Raw genomic sequence first — 22,488 nt, 5'->3', positions numbered from 1 at the left:
TTATTTATGAATACTCAAAGAAAAGCACAAATCTCCAAGTAAGAAATTTTTCTGCAGTTCTCAGTACTGATAAGATAGCAAGTTTTGGTTACTCATTACCTCATTGCACAGTTTTCTGATTTTGTCAACTTTTCTCTTATATCTCAATCCTTTATCCTCTCATACTTTTAGAAGTACTCTTTAGTAACCTTACCAACCAGACTAAAGCCCCCAAAAATGAAGTAATATCTTGTAGTCGGTCAAATTTTACTGTCTTCAAAGACATTCAGTCAGCAGCAATGTTACACAGCAGAATACCAAAATCCTATTAAGAGTAAATCATATAAACAATGACTGGTGTTATATTCTGAAATAGTGACTGACACTAAAGGGTCTTTGTTCAAAACAATTTTCTTGTTGCTTCAATGAAAGCATCTTGAAGATATTTTGAAAGTACACAGTGATAAGGTGAAACAGATGATGTCAAAAGCCAACCCCCCCACCAAATCAGAATGTTTCCATGTTAAAAGATTTGAAAAAGGAACAATAACATTATTATTCTTAAAATCAATTTTAGTCCCTCAAACTCCATCTTGTTGGCAACATTACAAGTCCTTCAAATGTAAAACTGAACATGATGATAGTAACAAGAATAGTAAACGATGATGACTACACAACATATTTTTGTAAGCACACTTCCTGGGTGACCTCATTCAGTCCTCACAACACATATATTACTATTCCTTTTATACAGATGAGGAAACTGAGGCACAGGGAGAATAATAACTTGCCCAAGGCTCAGGAGCAGTAATGTAGCTCCATCTTCTTTTTTGTTTGAGACAGAGTTTCACTCTTGTTGCCCAGGCTGGAGTGCAATGGTGGATCTCGACTCACCACAACCTCCGCCTCCTGGGTTCAAGCGATTCTCCTGCCTCAGCCTCCCGAGTAGCTGAGATTACAGGCATGCACCACCACGTCTGGCTTTTTGTATTTTTAGCAGAGACGGGGTTTCTCCATGTTGGTCAGGCTGGTGTCGAACTACCAACCTCAGGTGATCCGCCCGCCTCAGTCTCCCAAAGTGCTGGGATTACAGGCGTGAGCCACCGAGCCTGGCCTAGCTCCATCTTCTAACCACAAGAGGGTAGTGCACAGAGGTTACCTCTGAGGGCAAGGAATGGGGTGAGACAGATTAGGGACCCACAGGGGCTTTCCAAGATTGTGGAATGGTTACTTCTTAGACTCAATGGTTGATGCCTGTGTGTTCATTTTATATTTTATTATTATTCTTGTAGTAAAAATAACATACATAAGATATATAGCTATATATAAAATATCTTTAAATGATATGCATATGTAATACTATATATGTTATATGTGCTCTTTAATTTGTGATCTATTTCACAATTTAAAAATTTAAATAAAAAACTAGCTATTATACAAATTTTAAAAGTGGCCTAAGTAGCATCTTGACTGAATTTGAGATTTAGGCAATAAACTTCATCATCTTTTAGTGAGCACGCACCATGATCTTGGCAAAATTTTGTCACATTCTAGAAGATAACTGAAGATTCCCCCTCTCTTCTAAGAAAAAAGGCTTTGGCAAGTAATGGCTACTCTAGGCTGTGGTTTTCTCATTCAAAAACGAGGAAATGGGACAGATTATCGTTACAATACCTTGCAGTTTTAGAATTGGAAGGATGTGAAGAGCTAAATGCAGCCGCAACTGCTACGAAAACTTGTCACTGAAACCTAAACACAGTGGGTAATACCAGAATTTGTTAAATCAGGAGTGCAGATGAAGACTTATTCTATAGAGTGCTTCCATTTTATTCCTCCTATCCCTTTCTTAAGCTGTTCCCCTGGGGCCGTGATGGTAGTTCTACAAGTAAACATGACAACTGCTAACTAGGGTTCAAGACTTGGTTGCCCACTAAAGAGGTATGAGGCCTTAGACAGTCATTTAACCGTTCCTCCCTTTAAATTTTTGTTAAATATATGAAAATACCTTTTATCAGTGATACACACATGTAAAGTAATAAACTTGTACCTTCCTAAAGAGTATGTGCAATTGAAATAACATTTTAAATGTTCCCAATAGCACTTGATGAGTCATTTTAAAGCAAAGAACTTTTCCACGAAGTGAATCATCCACTGATTATTCTCTTCTATAATTCAAATTTTAAAACCATTTTTTACTTTAAGTGATACATTCCTACATCAGGGAAGTATTGTTTTCTGAAAGAAATCCCAAGAATCACACACCCGGTTAGAAATTATAAATTTCATTGTTGCTTTGGTCAACAGCTCAGGGTATTCAAATCAGAAAATATCAAGGTCTAGGACACTAAAAATCAACATTTGAATTCAACATTAAGAAATGCCTCTGTGTAAGTGGTAATAAATAAGACAACTGTCAAAATGATCTAAGTACTATTAACTTAAAAAGAAAGAGAATTATTCTTTTGGCTCTGCAGACCAAAGAATTTGCCTGTTGAAAGTTCAATAGAGGAAAAGGAAATTAGAGAAAGAGGACAAGATCACAACTGAGACAAGAGGAAAAGGAGAGCGCTCCTCCTCTAGGCAGAATTGTGTATGCTCTCTGCATATTCTCCAAGTTTCAAGGACAATCTACAGCGGGCAGCTGACGAGTCTGGATCCCATAAACTGGGAAGGGAGAACACTTACCTGTATGGCAAGAAGCCCTGGCCTGTGAAAGTCAAGAGGGACCTGTGGCACCAAGGACTCCGAAACAGAAACATGGCAACTTCAAGGAAGGCATTAAACTTGGGATTGGTCTAGGATGCTGCCATTTCAACATATCAATCTCAAGATCAACATAGCAAAATATTACTTATCATTCATTAGAATTTTCACTATCTTTAGCCTAATGCCACCCACCCCACCCCCCAGGTATACCCCAGGACTTGGTATTTAGACCTCCTCCATGTGCATTCATTCCCTTGGTGATCTCAGGCTAACTAGTTTTTTAAAATACCATTTATATGACCATGACTCCCCAGTTAATATTCCCAGTGCCAACCTTCCCCATGAATGGCATACTCACAAATATAGCTTCACACATGGCTAATGAGCTTTTGAAACAACTTTTCTAAAATAAAATGTGTTATTCTTCCCCCAAAGTCTGCTTTTCCCTGCCCCACCCCATTTCATTTTTTCCCATCTTACTATGAGGTAACATCAGAGATCAGTAGGTACCATCAACAACCTTAGGATCATTCTGCCCTCTCACATCACATTTCCAATTTATTCAATAGCAAATTCTGGAGGTTCAGCCCTTCTAAAGACATCACAATTCCAACCGTGCCTCAACTCACTAAAATCTCTAACCTAGATAACCACAAAGCTTTCCTCCCAGATATTCTCACATCATTCAAGTGCTCAAAGACAAAGACAACACCCCAAAAGCTACACACTTTTACACTGTCCATCTTCTTTCCCTGTTTTATTTTCTTTATAAAACTCAGCCTTTCCTGGCATACTTAATAATCATCAGTTAATTATCTGTCTTTTGCAGTAGTTCTCAAACTTTCACAATCACCTGTTAAAAGACAAATTGTTGAACCCCACTCTCAGAGTTTCAGATTCAACAGGTCTAGGCCGGGGCCTTGAGAATTTGCATTTCTAGCAATTCCCAGCACACTGATACTAATGATCTGGGAACCACACTTTGAAAAACACTGCTCTACAGAGTGTAAGTTCCTGGAGACGAGGGCCCTTGTGTTGATGGTCACTGTATCGCAAGCACATGAGAGAGCAGACGTGAATGATGCTGTAGGGTAAACTTAAGCAAACCCTTAGAATGACCCTGTACAGTAGACACACCTGAAAGTGTGTCCCAAGCTAGGGAATCTAGTGGACAGCCCGAAGATTTGTTCTTTGTCTGTGAGGAACATCTGAAACCCCATCCCATCCCATGGAACATGGGCCATACAGAGGAATGAGGCCCTGAGTTTTGGGTTAATGAGGGTTGCCAGGTGGAGGTCATAAAGGAGAGAGTGTTAAGTGAAAATGCTACATAAACTGCATGCTGTTTGCAAGTGGTTGCAGTTTTCCTGCCCAGCCTGCCACCACTCGATCATTTCTGTAGGTAAGTTGGTTCTCCTGTCCAGCCCACTGCCACTGACTCTCTCCACTGTATGTAAGCTCCTAATGAAACTCCATGTCTCCTTTGTTGGCTCTGGGTCTCTTCTTCAGCCTCTTGAACCTAGTACCTTCCCTATTGAGGTTAATGAGGGTTCGGCACAACAGACGCTCAATAACACTCGTTGAACAAATGAATTAATAATCTTGAAATAAACCTATTTTCATATTACAGACATTTCCATGAGCATTTGATTCTAAATAATTTATCTCAAAGCTTCAAAACTACAAAGCATAGTATAAAATACACACATATATCTTTTTAAAATGGACTGTGTATCAAATTGGAAATCTGGGCATTACCAATCACTATGAAACACACTGATAAGACAGTGTACATGTTCAGTATCACTAATTCACAACTGAGTATTCAATTCATTTAAACTCACTTACCTTTCAAAATGACTGGCTAAAATGCTTGATTACACTCCCAACATCTAAGGTTTTCTAGACTTAAAAAAAATCTCTTATTATTCATGTTACCACTCCTCTTTCGTACCACAAATTTTATCTCATAGAAGCTAGATTGTGTAGAAGTTCCTGGCTCCAAAAGATGTGTATAAATTTAAAACTATATCCACCTATTTCCTTCCTGTCCAGCCAGCCTGTTTCTAGACACCTGCACATGAGCCTGATTCTTACAACCCCAAGAATAGAAAAAAAAAAAAAAAAAAAAAAACACTCCAGGAGAGACAGCCAGGAGTTTAGCCAGGAATATATTTGAAGCAAAAGGAAAAGGTATACAACAAATAAAACGAATGGCACTTGCAACAAAATATGTTTACATCCACAGGAGAAGCCGAGGCCATTCTTTAGTTCAAACTGTAGGACATGAAGAACGGCCCATCACAGAGGTGAAGAGGATGTTTCATGAGCCAAGGTCTCCCCTCTGGATCTCCTCCCTCAGTTTTAAATCATCAGCCCCCTTTGCAGCATGAGTCCCAAGTGGGTTGCCAAGTACAAAGCAGAGAACTCACTGCACTAAACAGATGCTAGTATTTCTCAGAACAACACTTGGCTCTGGCTTCTGTTTGCCTGACTCTGACCCCATTCCTCCTTTTGCCACAGGGCTGACAGCTGATGGTGGGTGCTTCTGAGCATGCAAAGCCAAGAAGCGGCAGAGGGATCATCAAACCTTGGGCCAAATCCTAGAAATTATTTGGCAATGTGATCTGTTGTCCTGCTACTTTATGTTTTCATAAGCATACAGTAAAACAAGCCAACAATCAAAAAACACAATATAGCAAAATCTTCTCATTCTACTGGCAGACATAAGAAATATTTATAATTTATTTTCCTAAGCATCTGCATGTGTCTTTTGGCTGACTACTCATGGTGAATTTTTACTCCTATGTTGGTTGATAGCCAGCACGCACCAGGATGGAACTCAACCACTTCTAAGCAACTGCGTATTCAGGAAAAAATAAAGCCAATTTGAATGGAAATTCAAGTCAAATAATTAGCTAAATATGCTGTTGATTTTAGCTCCTGAATTTCTTTAGGAATCATGTCATTGCCAGCCTAAAACTAACCCACCCAGGGCTCCACATTACTTACAGAAAAAAGTCCAGTGTATTTGTCATGGCATAGATGGTTTTTTATTATCACATGCCTCCATTCCAGCACTTCAGTTGCTTCTCTTTGTATCATGTGCTTGGCGATACTGCACTACTTGAATTTCACCAAACACGTTGGATTTTTCATTACTGACACCAATGACTATGGTGCAATTCACAGGCTTTAGCGTCAAACATACCTAGGTTCAAAGCTTAGTACCCTCACTGAATAGTGATGTCACCTTAGGCAAACTTCTTTAAATCCGAATCAGCTGCATCATCATTGAAATGAGGATTAAGGACATCTACGTTGGAGGAGTATGGAGAAAACTGATGTGAGATGATGTCCCTTAGCAAAGTACCTGGAGCAGCACAGGCCTTACTTTCCTCACCACCCCTCTGCCAGCTCCAGCTCATCTTCCAAAACCCGCCTCAAAAGTCATTTCCCTGATGGCAGCCTTCCTTCTCTGATGTGCCTTTTTTGTTCTGCCACAGGACTGAGAAAATCAATCAACCAAACAAAAATCCCTTTCTCTTCCTTTGCTATTGGGAACTATATCTTGCACATATGTTCATTAGTGCAGTTACTTTATGATGCAGCACATATTTTTACATTCCCTTCTTCATTAATCAGCAGTAGACATACTGTGTCTAAATTATCTTCATATTAAATACTTAAATTAATACTTTCCACAAAGCATACTTCATAAATGTAGAACTTAATGAATATAGAGATCAAAGGGAAAATTCATACAATGTGTTCTATGAGCACATAGTAGAATAGTTTTTATTCACTATCCTTTATTATTGCAGATATCAAAATTGAGATATATATTCCTTACTTAACAAAGATTTGTCAGTAATCAATTCCATACCAAGCATTGTAGACATAAAAGTGAATATGACATTGCCTTGAGATGTGACTCAGCTTATAGGGGTAGCCACAGACTCTGTGTACACAACTCCAGGGGGCACCAGTCATAATTTGGCCACTCCTGGTGTTGTGTAACAGGAGTTTCCAGACTCACTCCATGATATCTACTTGCTTTAAGAGAGGGACTTTCAAAATATAAGTAGAGAGAATAAATAATAACTATCTTTATAAGTATGGCAAAGTTAAAGAACTCCTCCATAAGGAGCCACATTTAGTCACATAAACTACAACACTACATAATCATATACTTCCTAGTCTCATAAAAATGCCAATTGCTACCCCTAAAGTTATGAAAACCATTTTACACAATCTTCTTTAGCAACACAGATCAATGCAATGACTATCTGCCACATGTAGCAATTTCAATTAAATGAAATGAAATCAAATTTTAAAAAATTCAATTCCTCAGTTACACTAGCTACGCTTCATGGATGCAATAACCACATGTGACTGTGGCTACCAGATTCAACAACATAGCTATAAAAAAATCCATCAGTACAGAAAGTTCTAAGTGTTGCATCTAGAGAATTAAATAAAAGTCTTTTAAAAAAAAATCTGATTATGCCTCTGTTCATTTAAATCCATTATTAAGTGATTTATTAACTCTTTTACCAAAAAAATTGGTCACCATTCTCTTTTACATGCAAAAGGGAAAAAAAAAGATGGAAGAAAAAACACTTCGGATCTGAAACGTCTATTAATCTTGGTTTCCAAATATGGAAATACTCCAATCCAACACTAGGAAGGCTTTTTTTAATGACGGAATAGTTTACATAATTTTAAAAAGCAGTCTTCTATTCAAAATATATATTGCTTTTGCTTTCTTTTTGAATTCAGTTATTTTATTAGCCACAGGTAAAGGGATAAATTTGGTTATACTTGGAGATCTTCTCCCAAATGAATCTTATTTTTTCTCCAGTATTAAATATCTTTGACGCTGTAACTCTGAGCCCTCTAAAAGTTCAGTCATTGTCATAGCAAGGATTAGAAAGCTTTCAGAATATGTCCTCTCAGGCTGTAAAAAACAACTGATTCTTAGTCTTTATATGTTCATGCAAAAAATTTTCTATGCCTGTAATACATTTGAATATTGAGAAGATCTCTCTTTATAAAGCAGTCCCAGGAATGAATAACCAGTCTTTCTGAAGCACTGGAGCAATTTGTTTGCAATTTACCCTTATGGGGCAAATATGTTGTGTCTCCCCATTCTTAGGGAGATATAAGTATTTTGATATTCAAACAGTGCATAGGAATTACCCATGAAAGAATAGCTGTTGCCAAGGAGGGAGACATGAGTCCCTGTCTGTCTCCAGAAAAGAACATAGCACAGTCAGTGTTTCTCAAAATGTGCCTTGGACCACGCGGATTAGGAGTCTCTTTGTAAACGGGTGTTACTAAGTGGATTTCTGTGGGCTACATTCAGGATCCCAGGCTTATTAAGTCATAATCCTAAGGTTGGGACCTAGGAATGTGCATTTGTCAAGTTAGCGAGAGATTGGTGTGCACATTCTAATTTGACAACCATTGTCAAAGTGGCAGGGATAAGAGAAAATGGCCCCACATGACATTTCCCTGACCTACTGACTGAGCCTGAAGAGAGGAAAACCTGATATTTAAGATAATTAATAAGTTTTATAACAACAAACCCAGGGATCCCACTTCAGTGATTTTTACTTATTTGTAAATAAATATAATCTTAAGGATATCCAGTAGAATTAAATCACAAATACTCAGTTTGTCATAGGAGGGAGCTGTAGGAAACACAGCAGAAATTTTATAAAGAAGCTTATTTATGTCATCATGGTGCCCATTATACAACCGAGAAAAAACATTCTGAATAAGAGTTTATAATAATCACACAACATTTTTATAACCAAGCAATCCAAATATACTCCGAGGGAAAGTATCCTCTTTTCTCCCCATTGTTCAAAGTGTCACATAATCCCCATAGTCCAACCCCTTCTTCATAGTATAAACTGGTCAAGAACCAGGGCTATGTCTTGTTTCCTCAGTCATGTTTTATTCCTGGTACCTAGATCAACTTAGTTGTTAAATCAAACCTTTTTGAATCAATGGATGGAGGCACTAATGATAACAAGTACAACAAATGGCACTAGCTACTCTGAAAGAAATAAACCAACTTTCAAAATTACTTACCATTTTCTAGAACTGCATTGGAAAGTATGAAATAGAAGAACACATTTCTGCTGTCGACAGAGTCAAACTACGGGGCTTTACTGGCAACTTTGCCATTCAGTAAATGCCTGTGAGACACGAGCAAATCTTGTGCTCTCCTGGGGCTCTTTTTCCCATCTGTACAAAGAGGAGTAAAACAAGATGCTCTTCCTGCTTTGAAATTCTATAATTTGTATTGGGAGAAAAGAGTTCCTCATCCTAGTTATAGTTTTTAGCCTCACAGAATAAAATACTTTAGCTCATTCTTTTGAATAAAACTTATCTCAATGTAAATTACATTGGTGACATTACAATTCCTGCTGGTCTCTCTAATTAGTTAAGCTTCACTACATAGAAAAATATTTAACTTAACAAATTAGAAAATAAAAACGTTTGATTTTTGTAGTCAAAGAGGCCATAGCATAATGGTTCAGAGCCTGTCTCTAGAATCAGACTTTTATAAACATATTCACTATTAAATTAATCGCAGTGAAAGCAACTTGAAACATTTAAAGAAACCTCATTAGAAAATAACTTGAGAATGCCATACCCTGAAAGAAATGATCCAGCACAAACCAAAGACATTGAGGCTTCATTTTTTACATGTGTAAATGCATAGGTATTCTACATGCCAGGTAATGACTATGTTGATCATAGTACATTTAAAATATATGTGAAGTAGAACTGGCCGTGTAAATTACAGGATTGTTTCACTAACATTTTGAAAGATGCAAATCAAGCAAATCATAGTTTTCTTTTACATGTCCACTTATTTTAAGTGCCACTCTATTAAACAAGAAATAAATGAAATTCATCAACGGCTCAGTAATTGACCCCACATAAAGCAAGACCTGGAGGTATCACTATCTAATAAGGTCAGAGACTTCACCAAAATGAATACCCAAAATCCATCCCTTTTTTGAATGAGTTTGAGTAAGAATCTATGAAAAAAAAGTATGCTTGTCTTCACATTTCCATAATAATTATCACTTCTCCCATTACCTTTGGGAGGTTTTGAAAGGTCAAAAACTTTCCTTGGCATGGCCTCCTGCCCAGAGAATACTAAGCCAACATGTTCTGGAAAAAAAAAAAAAAATACAGTGTGAGATTCTACACCACTAAGGAGATCAGGGATACTCTAGTCTGCTTCGGATTTCTGCATTAGTTAGAATACTCCACGTGTCCAGTGGAAGGTCAGTTTATTGTAGATTCTTTCCAGTGTAACCCAGTTTCCGGAGTGAAAGTTTGAGTGTCCAGAGGGCTAGCATTTCCAATCTGTGGTTATCTAATACAACATATCAACTGTCCTCTAGGAACTTCTCAAATCACTACCTATAGATGTGTAAAGTGGACTTTTTAAGCTAAGGAGTTTTACACTCATTCATCAACACTTGCTTTTGTAAAAAGGAACCAGTGTATATATTTGACATACATTCTGAGGTCATGCATTCAGAAACACATTTAACATGTTAGTGGTATATTACATTATCATCACTATCAACAACCATTTCTTCAGTATCTACTATATGCCAGGCAGTAGGCCCTTAACATATATTGTCTCATTAAATTCTTAAAACAACTTCTAATAAAGTGCTATGGTTTGAGTATCTGTCCCCTTCAAACTTACATTGAAATTTAAATGCCATTGTAACAGTATTAAGATGTAGTAATTTGAAGAGTTGAACGGGCCCTGAGGGCTCTACCCTCATGGCTGGGATTGATACCATTATGAAAGGATGAGTTCGGCCCCCTCTTGCCCTTTCTTTGCCCTTCTGCCATGTGATGATGCAGCAAGAAGGTCCTTGTCAGATACTGATATCATAATCTTGAACTTTCTAGCTTTTAGAACTGTTCTAGAAATAAATTTCTGTTCTTTATAAGTTACCCAGTGTCAGGTATTCTGTTATAGCAGCACAAAATAGGCTAAGACAGGAACATGTTATTGAAACCATTTTACATAAACTTGGGTTAGGTCACATGCCAAAGTCACACAGCTAGTAAGATACAACTAATGTGGGAAGCCAAATTCAATTCCAAAAACCATGTGCTTTCTATTATGCTTCACTGTCTCTCAACTTTTTCTAGCATGTTTAACAATAAGTTTATAATTCATACAAGTGATGTTAACAGTGAACAAATCTATAACTGCAAAGCTAAAGTGTAACAATTATAGACCTGGGAATTAAGAATCAGAAAGTTTAAATGACTTTCTCAAGGTCACATAGCTCAAATATTGTAGAAACAGGACTGACATTACTTCTACCCTTTGTCTTCAAGGGTTCTGTTCTTTTAGAAATGATAACGTTACTGCCATTGCATATATTTTCAAATCAAATGTTATCAATCATGCTTTACTTCAAACACAACACAAATAATATAATTTACACATGTGATGCATGGATTTGAGATCAATGACATTTACAGAATTTAATAGAAGGTTCCTGTACAGTTTATAAAAAGAAGACTATTCCTTTCAAAATACCTTATTTCCCAAACCATGTCAATCAGTTGAGTAATCAGTAATATCCTAGGATGATCTGAAACTAAAAACAAGCAAAATATTAGGTATAGGCTAAAGTATGTTATTGCCTTATTTGATTATGCCTTGCAAATTTTGATATCTTCTTTGAAAATTTCAAACAAAAATAAAATGCCTGTGTCTCACCCCAGAGATGTGGATTTAATTATTTTCGGGTGAAACCTGGGCACTGGGATTTTTACATATTCCCATGTTATTTTAATGTGCAGCCAAGGTTGGAAGCCACTGCAAGTGTAACAGACTTACAGATGGTTAGCGGAGGAGGTGGAACTTACAAATTAGTTTTCTTAGTTCCAGATGTGTGTTATATTCACTACCTCTTCTTTTCTTCCAATTGAAACAAGCCAAAAAAAGTTAACAGTACTTTAAGTTGGCAGTATTAAATTCAGAAATATTTTAATCTCATTTAATGGCATCATTTAAAGTCCTACTGACTGATAAATTGACTGAAATCTGTCTAAACTGTTTCAATCATCTCAGTAAAACTTCAGTGGAATCTCTATCAGATGTGTCAAAACTGCTTGTGTGGTCCTTACAGTTTAATATAACATATCAACACAATCTCCTAACATAGGACACTGATGAAAGGGTCGTAAAAAAATCTGAAAATCTTGAAAATGCTAAAGTAATTTTAGTGTATATTTCCACAAATTCCATGAGAAATTAATACAACTGGGAAAACTACATCCAACAGTTTGTAGATTAAGGAAAATGAGACAAAACCTGTCTTACAACCATCCCAAGGGCTAACACCTTTCTCCAGAGAAAGTATATGTCATTGATGGATTTTGTAGCTGTTAGACAATGCTAAGCTGCTATTACTCATGAAATAGTTTATTTTCTGCCTTTCAAAAACAAATTCTCTTTAGAGATGTTGCAACGTCAGTCAGCAGATATTATGAAATAGACAATATTTTACCAAATCCCCTATTTTCTCTGGTTTTACTCAACACCCACAAATATTTCTAACGTACTGTATTAACATAGTTTACTGCTAAAATCGTATAAATTTATATTAGAAATATAAAAACATATATGCATCGAATGACTATAAACATGGTTTGATTCTATGACAGTGGGACCCAAATTTTTCAGTATAGCATGTGACAAAATGTAAAACACGAAAGACTGAGAATCACTGCTCAAGGGCATATATTATGTTAAAAGAAAAATATATAGGCAGAAGAGGAGCAGGCCTTTGACAACATCCTTTGGCAAAGCAGAAATAATTCTGTTTACTTAATTCCGCAAAAAGAACAAAATACATTTATTCATAGGAAGCCCAGAGTACGAAGAATGGATAAGAATCTTGTGACTTCTATTATGAATAATACGGCATTATTGAATGGTTATATTTATATAATGATAGGTGTTACCACAATAATAATAAATAATATGCTTTACATTGAGTCTTTTTCTCCCAGTGAACAACTTCCTTGGAGCCTGGCACTTCTGAATCTGTCATCACTCTCATGGAAATAGGACACTATCTAACGTAACGAAGTTGCAATTTACTAAGCAGTACTCAGGTGCCTCTGATAATGGTAAATGTAGGCTCTAAGATGCTCAGAAATTCCTGGAAAATCATTCTACTTATAGCTTAAAATGTCTTATGTTCTGCCAGATATTCCATTGTGTAATTAAAAATAAGCACATAGAACCTTTCTGGGAGATGAAATTTCCTAAACCCCAAGCAATAACATCGTAAAATGTTGACTATTTTACCTGATTCCTCTGCTGAAAGATATGAAAGCAACAGTAGATATTACTCCATCAGTTTCTGTGGCCTCTACAAAGGGGCACTTGATAAATCAAAATAGTACTTATTGGATTTGTCTTCATCTCTTGGTATAAGAGCAGCTTCAAAATCATTAAAGAGTGTATAATTTGCAGAGCGGATTTTTTGTTTTTTAAACAAAATTTCTATTTTAGGATGGCTTTTTACAGAAAAGTTTTGAAGATAGCATAGTCTCTTATACTGTGCCCCCACCACTAGCCCCCTTCACTTTTCTGTTATTAACATTTTATATTAGTATAGTACAATTGTTATAACTAATGGACCAATAGCGATGTATTATTACACACAACCAATATTTTACTCAGATATAGTTTTTATCTATTGTCTTTTATTTGTTCCAGGGTCCTATCTAGGATGTTATAATACATTTGGGTCTTTATGTCTCCTCAGGTTCCTCCTGACTGACAATTTTTTCTGACTTTGTTTTTGATGACTTTTACATTTTTAATGCTGGTCATGTATATTCTATAATATCCCTCAAATGGGTTTGTCTGAACTTTTTTTCATAAGATGGAGTTATGGATTTTTGAGGAGACAACCACATAGGCAAACTGGTATTCTAATTACATCATATTATGGGTCTATACTATCAACACCACTTATTGTGATGGTCACCTTGATCATCTGGCTGAGGCAGTGTCTGTAAGGTTTCTCCAATGCAGTCTCTTTCTCTTTGCCCATTTCTCTCCTGTACTCTTTGGAAGGAACCACTGTGAGTAGCCCACACTTAAGGAATGGCGAGTTACACTATACATCTTTAAGGAGGACAATATCCACATAAGCTATTTGGAATTTTATTACATAAGAGACAGCTATTTAGCCCGTCTATTTAATCATTTCTGTTAGTACAGGATCATGAATATTTATTTTATACTTTGGGTTATAATCTAATACATTATTCATTTTGTTTCTTAGGTTGTTTAGCCATTGGGAACTCTTTCAGTTGGCTCCTGTGTCCAATTGACATATCACCATCGTGTGTGTGTATGTGTGTGTGTGTGTGTATTTGAGCACTTCCTAATTTATGGGCACTAAAAGATACTCCAAGCTTTTCTCGTATATTCCTGAACCAGCCCTAGATTAAGCCACTTTTTCACAGATCTCTGGTTCCTTCAATTTGCAAAGGTATTAGAAATCACGATCTCAGTGCTGGGTATGATCCTTGCTGCTGGAGTGTAGCAATGAACACTGCAGTATGCGGAGCAAGGAAATGTATGTGTATATATTAACACCTGGTTTCATATCTACCCACTTGTATCAACATGAAGCCTTTTTTTAAATTTTGATGCCATCAACCAAACTGAAAATGTTTTCCCCAAACTGGCAACACCTAGTCAAGCAGATCCTATTTTTGACTCAGTGGTGACTTAGTTGTTGCAGTGGAGAAGTGACAGAGTCCTTTTCATCATGTGGCTGCCTGGCTGACTCGTGACTGAAGTTGTTTGATAGACTCCACTGTGCACTTCATTTCTGGTTGCTTCTTCTAGTCTTAACACAGAACATGGCACATGGAAACATTCAATAAGTGTTTTTTTGAGCAAATGAATGAAGGAGAAGACATATAAATAATATGTATGACCTTCCTTCCTCTTCACTCTCAGAGAATGCTTCCCTTCTTAATTTATAGAAGAAACAGAGGACATATTATGGAATCTTCCTCAACTTCAGGCCCTCCTACCTACAAATCTACCTGCACCATAACTCTCTGTATCTTCTATTTCTACAATGGAAACAGCATTCATCTCTACCCCATGTTGACAGATCCATCTAGGAGTTACACTCCCTTTTCTTGCCTTTTCCAATATATAGTTTCATCAATCCTTTGCCTAATCCATCCTGTGTCTTCAACTTCTCCATCTCAGCCCTCAATTTGTCCACAGCGTACACACTCAAGTCCCTCTCTTTTTTCAAATATAGATTTTTATCTCTAAAACTACTTTCTGCTATTTCTCTCTTTTTCTATTTTTCTTCATATTCCAGAATTTTGAACTGCCATCCATTTCTCTACTGTACTATCTGGCTTCTAGCTCTAATTAAATATAGTCAATTTCTACCTAGTTTGCTAATTCTAGTGGATTATTTTAGTTGATCGAATATATTACATACCAACAGAAAAGAATATACATTATTCAATTAAACTGGCTGACAAATTTGTATAGCAATTTAGAAAAAAACTCACAATTTGCTTATTATATGCAACTACCATTTGTATAACTGAATTCCAAAAGTATTAAAGAACTACGTTAAAAATCAGCTAAATGAAAAAATTTAGAAGAAAATACTGATAAAATGTGTTGCTATCTAAATAAAGCCCATTTTAGAATTTTTTAAATGAAATAATGTCTCCCATAAAATGATTAAAAATTTCCATTTGAAAACTATATTAATGTATGTCAAGCACATTTGAAATGTTTTATCATATAAATATCATTAATATTTAAAATGTAAATGAGCAGACAATTCATGAGAAAAAATACAAATGGCTAAAAAACATTACATTTTCAGCTTCATAATAAATAAGCTACTTTTTCCACCTATCAAATTTATGAGTAAATCAAATATATCTCCCAATTCTAGTAAGTATGAATTAAGACCAGCATTATAGTAACGGTTTCTAGACAGTGGTAAAAATATATATGATTTTCATTTTTTGTTTATTTCCAAGTTTTCTAAGTGGCACTAAAGAGAAGAAAAGACATTTAACATCCGGAAGGAAAACATTAAAATATCATCTGGTAACAAACAAAAAACAGAGGCTACAATAATTTCAGAGCTAGACATTATAAAACAAAAAAGTAGGCAGAGATACCTGCTGGGATTTTTATAGGGCCAAAAATACCGTTTTAAAATAGTTTTCCTACCAACTTATTCATATCTGTTTTTTACTGAAAAAAACTTTAAAAATTAAGGTATAAGAACAAACACTTCTAGGGTAAATAGATCTCACTGGACAAAAATAATAGATTGCTTCTGGAAAAGAGGTCTTAATTAGGGCAACAGAAACTAATATAGGGGTACCCAGAAGACAGAAAGTGAACATTCTGTAAGGGGAAAAATGGGTGGTGCTCTAGAAGCCCAGAACACTAAAGGAAAGGCTTTGCCCAACACTTAAACCTAGACACCTTAAAAGGCCCTTGTCCAGAATATCATGCTATGGGTCCTGTTTAAAAGGCAGCAGCTGTGGACACAGATGTGGTGTTTCCTACTGTGATCCAAGCCAAGGCCCCACTGGATAGAAGCAGATTAATATAGCTCTAATGGTGGCAGATTAGATATTTGGCCTGTTTGTTAGACGTAATTGAATCTGCGTTTCTGAGAACAGCTCTTGATGACGCACAATGTCACAAATCCAGCATAAGAAGGGCAGTTTGAGATATGGTAACAGAATACACATGTTGGTGAGGGAAAAATGCTGGCTATATACGAAAAATACATGCATCAACAAATTATAATGAAATTTTGCTCATTTAAAGATATAATTCCTTAACCTGTAAGAATGGCATCTCCAAGAATAAAACTAATAATCATATGTATGGATTTTTAATGCTTAAAAAAAAAGTACTGAAGAAAAAAATCAAAAACCCAGAAACACAGATTTTTTTTTTTTTTGGTATCAACTACTTGGTTAATTATTTCAAGTATTTGAGCTCACAAAAAGAATCAGAAAATTGATCATCACAATGAGCTTTTTATGTGGCAGAAATAGGAATCGATCCCAGGTAGTACAATTGCAAAGCTACCACCATATTCTAACCGCTTCATCTAGGCTGCTTTCAAGTTGTTTGCCAAATTTCAAACTGCCGACTTTAAAGGGTATGGCGTCTAAATGGATTCCTTTTAAATAAGCAATACTGCATGAAATGAAAGAACTCTAAGAATGCATTTTTTTCTGATCAAATTGCTGTTTACTCAAATCATTCCACAAATATTCATTGAGCAACTATTATGTACCAGACACTGTTCTAGATGATTGGGAAATATCAGAGGACAAAACTAAAAAAAAAAAAAAAACCAGCTAACATTGTAGAGCTCAAATTCAAGTGAAAAAAATTATATATGAGTAAATTTTAGCATGTGTTAGAAGATGAGTGCTTTAGAGTATCATAAAGAGGGCTGGTATTATGGGGGGTGGGGTTTCCATTTGAAATGGGAGTCCTGCGGGAGGGATCAGGTACATAGAAGTTGCATTTAATCAAAAACTTGAAGACACAGGCAGAGAGGAAGTGAGCTATGGGGATAACTGGGGAGAAAGTGGTCCAGGCAAAGAAAACAGCCAGTGCAATGAGAATGTGCCTGGCATACACAAAGAATGGTAAGGATAAGTATAGCTGCATTGGAGTAAGTGAGGAGAAAGGTAATGAGAGATGAGGTAATGACAAAGACAAAAGAGCCTAATTGCACAGGCCATGTAGGCAACTGTAAGGTCTAACACGGGAGCCATTGGAGGGTTTTGAGCAGAGGAGTGACATTAACTGACTCAGGTTCTGAAAGGATCACTCGGGCTAATTTATGTTGTGAATACACAGTGAGGAAGGAGAGGTGGAAGCCGAGAGAACAGCTACGAGGTTTCTGTAGTAATCAGGGCTAGGCATGATGCCAGCCTGGCTAGAGTTGTAGCAGCAGAGATGGTGAGAAGTTACCAGATTCTGGATTATTTAGCAAGTTGAACTAATGGTAGACTGGATGTGAGGTGTAACAGAGAAAGGGGAGTCAGAGATGCCTTCAGGATTTCTGACAGAGTAAGCGGAAGGTTGGAGTTGCCATCAGCTGTTAGAAAGGATGGAGCAGATTTGGAGGCAATAATTGGAAGTTCCATTTGGCACATGTGGAGTACGAGACGTCTGTTAGGTATCTAAGTCAAGAAGCCAATTATTGCAATTGGATATATGAGTGTGGAATTCAGAAGAGGGAAAGCTGTCGATATGAACTTAGGAGTTATCAGTCTGCCACTTAACTTCTAGTTAAGAGATCAAGGGATGTAAAGCATTCACTGGTCAATTAACATATGCCATACACAATGTCATGCACTTTCAAATACCTTGTCATTTACTTCTCATAACTTCCTTATAAAAACTTCTAGTTTTTACAGACTTGAACTTTCTAGGGACTAATAAATCAAACTGAGAAAGCCTAAGAAACTCCCTGTGGCTAACCAACTTCCTTTATGGTAATGAATTTTAGAAGAGGCAGAACTTGGACTCGTATGCAGGTTTTTCCATTAGCTATGTAGCATAGTCTCTCAAAGGTCCAATACAAACAGAAATGTAGCTTACATTCTGGCTTCTGGGATGAGGGGAAAAAAATAAATCCAAAAAGTGAATGCGGAACTGTGCACAATTACCACCCGGATCATAATAAATACCCTTTATGTGAATTAAGTTTAAAACTAAATTTAATAACCTTTTATAAAGAATAAAAATATACACGGTCTTTTAAAATTCCAACCAAAATCTTTAAAACATTTTATGGATTTACTAAATAAGTAGTCTTCTTGAAAAATGACCTGTTTCTCACAAAATACTTTATTTTGATGACAAATGTGAGCTAAATTTTGTACATATATGAAACATTAAGTGATCAATTTCTCTAAAACATTACATAAAAATAATGAATTAACTTGATGCCATAATTTTTCAAAAACAAATAGAATTCTCTCTCTTACCAAATACTTTCCTTAGAAGTTTCATGTTACTTCTCTTATCCATTTTATGTATATTCATAGTTACACAAGATGCACATCTTAGACAATTAACCAGGTAAACGTATCAAATATCATTTCTGAAGATATGTATGAGCCAAATTATAAATTCGTCTATAAAATTATAAATGACTACAAAATATATCAAGTTTGAGAAAAAATACAATTATAAGATTCTTATTACAAACTAATCTACATGTTATGACAAAAAATTCTTGCAAAATAATCCTTTCATAAGATGATTAATAAAAATGTTTCATGTACTCATTCATACATTAAATGCCCAACACCACAGCCTCTATTCTCTGTTTGTGGGGGACAGATGCAGAAAAAAATTTCAAAATTATACAGACTGTTATACTGGAATGAAATACTGTGTGTATAGTGCATATTATTATAGAAACAACATATAAAACACCTGTTTTTTAAATGTATAGTATAACTTCCAAGGAAACAATCTGAAGTGTTAATTTTCACATGGGTTACAGTTTTATAGGTGAGGTTAGCTCAGAGAATAAATACTGACTTAGCATTAACATTTACAAAATAAATTTTTGGAGAACTCATTTGTTTAACCTGCTACACACACATACACACACACACACACACACACACGCACACGCGCACACACCTTCCTTTAGAGTTCCCATAGCTCCTTGACCCTAATATATATTATTTGGCATATTTCAATACTTATTAAATATTTTCCAAATAAATAGCCCTATCCACTGAAACCCACTATGGTCCCTAGAAACCAGTGAAGTTAGCAGACACTGGAATATGTGTTTTGGGGGCACTAACCAATGGACTTGGCGCCTTATCACCTTATACAACCAGAGTAGCTCCACATATATTTGTTTTGTATATGGCAGCTCCATGCTGCCATATACAAAAATATTTTCTTGCAAAAAGCCTTCTGCTACAAAATAACTTGGAAAACCACTGTCCTGAAGACTTCCTCATTAAAAACATATTTAGAATTATTTAGGTATTAAAGTTTCACATTTATGTAACAGAACTATGGAAAGAATAGTGAGACCATCAACAGGAACTTGGACTAACACTACCATTCTAAAAAGAAACGGCATGATAAATCTGCTTTGTCTAATTTACCAGAAAGCTTAACATCTGAGGCAGTGCTAGGTATGATTTTATTAAACACTGAGTTCTTTTCAGTAATGTGCAAAGATTCACCATGGCACATGCTTACATTAAAGTAAATAAAACACTTCAGTACAAAAGAGCCCCCTTGAGAAGACCTAAAAATGTACCACATATAGAAAGAGAGCTCTACACTTTATAGAACATTTTTCATTGTGATCTTACTAGTCTAGCAGTTGAATTAGATTGAGTGATCATTTGCAATCTATACATGAGCAAATGAGGTACAGTGACAAAAAAAAATGACTCATAAGAGATTGCAAAGTTAGCAGTAGGAGAAAAGGAGACTCCTAGGTCAAGTTCCAAAAAATTGGCCATGTACCACAAAGAACCCTGTCATTGTCTAATGACCTAATGCATTATGAATTTACTGTACCAGGATCTCAAGTAATAGGCCATAAATATAGGACTATAGAAAGTAATTGCTGGTTACACATTTGGAATGAAATCTAAACTTAAAAGAATGGAGCACTTCTCTTTGAGCTAAAACCTCAGACAGGTTTGGCCTAAGCACTTGCATTTGCTAAGCAAAAAAGCAACTTCCCTGTATAATTACAAGGAAAAGACCTCTGGTGCTTTCAGCTACTGGCATACACTCAGAGTGCCTGGCAGAAAAACAGCCCCCAAAGATGTCCATGTTCTAAACCCTAGAATTTGTGAATACGTTATCGTACATGGCAAAAGTGACTTTGCAGATGTGATTAAGGACGTTGAGTTAGAGCGATGATCCTGACTTTCTGGGTGGGCCCAATGTTATCACAAGGTACTTGTAAGAAGAGGCAGGAGGACCAGAGTTAATAGTGAGAGACGTGAAGATGGTAGAAATTATAGTGATGTGATGTGAGAAGGAATCAACTCACCTTTGCCAGCTTTGAAAGTGGAGAAAGAGGGTCGCAAGCCAAGGAACTTGGGCAGCCTCTAGAAGATGGAAAAGGCAAGGAAACAGATCCCTCTCAGATACTTGAGAAAGGAATGATACCTTGCCAGCACCTTGATTTTAGCTCCGTATGGTCCATGTCAGACTTCTGACCTACAGTTCTGTATAGTTATACAGAATTAGAAAATTAATAAATTTGTGGTTTTTAATGCCATTAAAGTTTACAGTAATTTGTAATAGCAGCAATAGATAACTAATACAATCATCTTAGAAGAATATGGTCTCTTTAATAGATGTAGAGATATTTTAAAATTTATTCAAGAAATATTCACTGAAAGTCTAAAATGTATCAGACTCCAGCATTCAGGATTAAAGAAAACTAAGACATGCTCTCTGTAGTCAGGAGTGAATAGCTTTTTCACATATATGAATTGGCTTGTGTGTACATGTTACATGTAGATACACATGTTTATCTGCATGCAGAATACCAACAGAGTAACAGGAGAAGGAAAAGGAAAATAAAGGAAAAAAGGTTTTAGAAATCATTAAGCTAACTGTACAAATGAGAAAACTATAATCCAGTCTGGCATTCATAAAGTTTAACATCCACTTTCCCAGATCTCACTAGTACTACTTTTGCTGAATTAACAAAATGAATGCAACGTGAAGTCCTTCTTAGATTCTGATATGAACAATCCCTAAATTTAGATTATGAATCAATCAGCCCTAGATGATTCTGAAGACAGTCAGTTGTCATGGTATTTTCTTTTTCAACAAAAAATTTTAAGCTAAGGAATTGATTCATATCTTCTAATTGTAACAGTAAATTACAGATTCTATTACATTTGAAAGCTACAATTTAATGATGACACATTAAAGGTGGTTTATAAATTCTAGGGTGGTTTATAAATTCTAAAGAATATGAAAAATGATGTATATTTTAAAATTAGAACCTAAAATAAGCAAAACTATCAAACACAGAAATGTATTGAAATAAGGTAGTTATGACATAATAACATGCATCTGGACAACTTTTTAAAAATAATATTATTACGTCTGACTCTAGTCTCAAAAAATAGAAATTCAAATTAGATCACTCTATATAATAGGGAATGATCAATATGCATCTATATAATTTATATATCTAGGACATTACCCATATCTTCTCCTGAATGGTTTCTGACTGATGGAATTTTTCTATTGTGGATAGAAAATCGATGAGAAGGAGAAAAAAGCATTTTATCTTGAATTATTTTTTTCCACAGAGTTTCAACCTCTGTAGCTGAATTTGCATCCTTCTTATATCGAAAATGTATTACAGATAAAAGTGAAGTCTTTCTATAGAATACCTGTTAAAGTCCAGGCATCAGAAACACTAGATTGATGAGTATTTAATAGTAACTGGTATTATAAACTAGTACAGAAACCAAATTTCATATTAGTATTATCTAGTATTCTAAACTAGCATATCAACCTCATAAACTTCATATATCATCTGTGGTGAACTAAGAGTTCTAAATACATTAAGTTTGGGAAAAAATACTACAGTGGTACTATAGAAAATCATGGATTAAATGCCTATATAATTTATATGATAAGGACTAAACGGT

The 22,488-nt window shown here is 35.7% G+C and overlaps 1 protein-coding gene across 4 annotated transcripts in view; it reads right to left on the bottom strand.

The window, feature by feature from the left end:
* The window catches only part of PDE3A (phosphodiesterase 3A), a 308,613-nt gene that overhangs the window by 150,478 nt on the left and 135,647 nt on the right, over positions 1 to 22,488 (bottom strand). The window contains exon 1 of one of the 4 annotated variants that reach the window (XM_054663102.2): positions 20,862 to 20,994. The exons of the other annotated variants lie outside the window; for them this stretch is intronic. The gene's annotated coding sequence lies outside the window, so the exon portion shown is untranslated. Of the gene's footprint in view, positions 1 to 20,861; positions 20,995 to 22,488 lie in introns of those variants that run through there. 4 annotated transcript variants of the gene reach the window in all.

Source organism: Pan troglodytes, chromosome 10 (genome assembly GCF_028858775.2).
Source record: "Pan troglodytes isolate AG18354 chromosome 10, NHGRI_mPanTro3-v2.0_pri, whole genome shotgun sequence".
In the NCBI taxonomy this organism is placed as follows: Eukaryota; Metazoa; Chordata; class Mammalia; order Primates; family Hominidae; genus Pan; species Pan troglodytes.
This window is presented reverse-complemented; position numbering and strand designations above follow the sequence as displayed.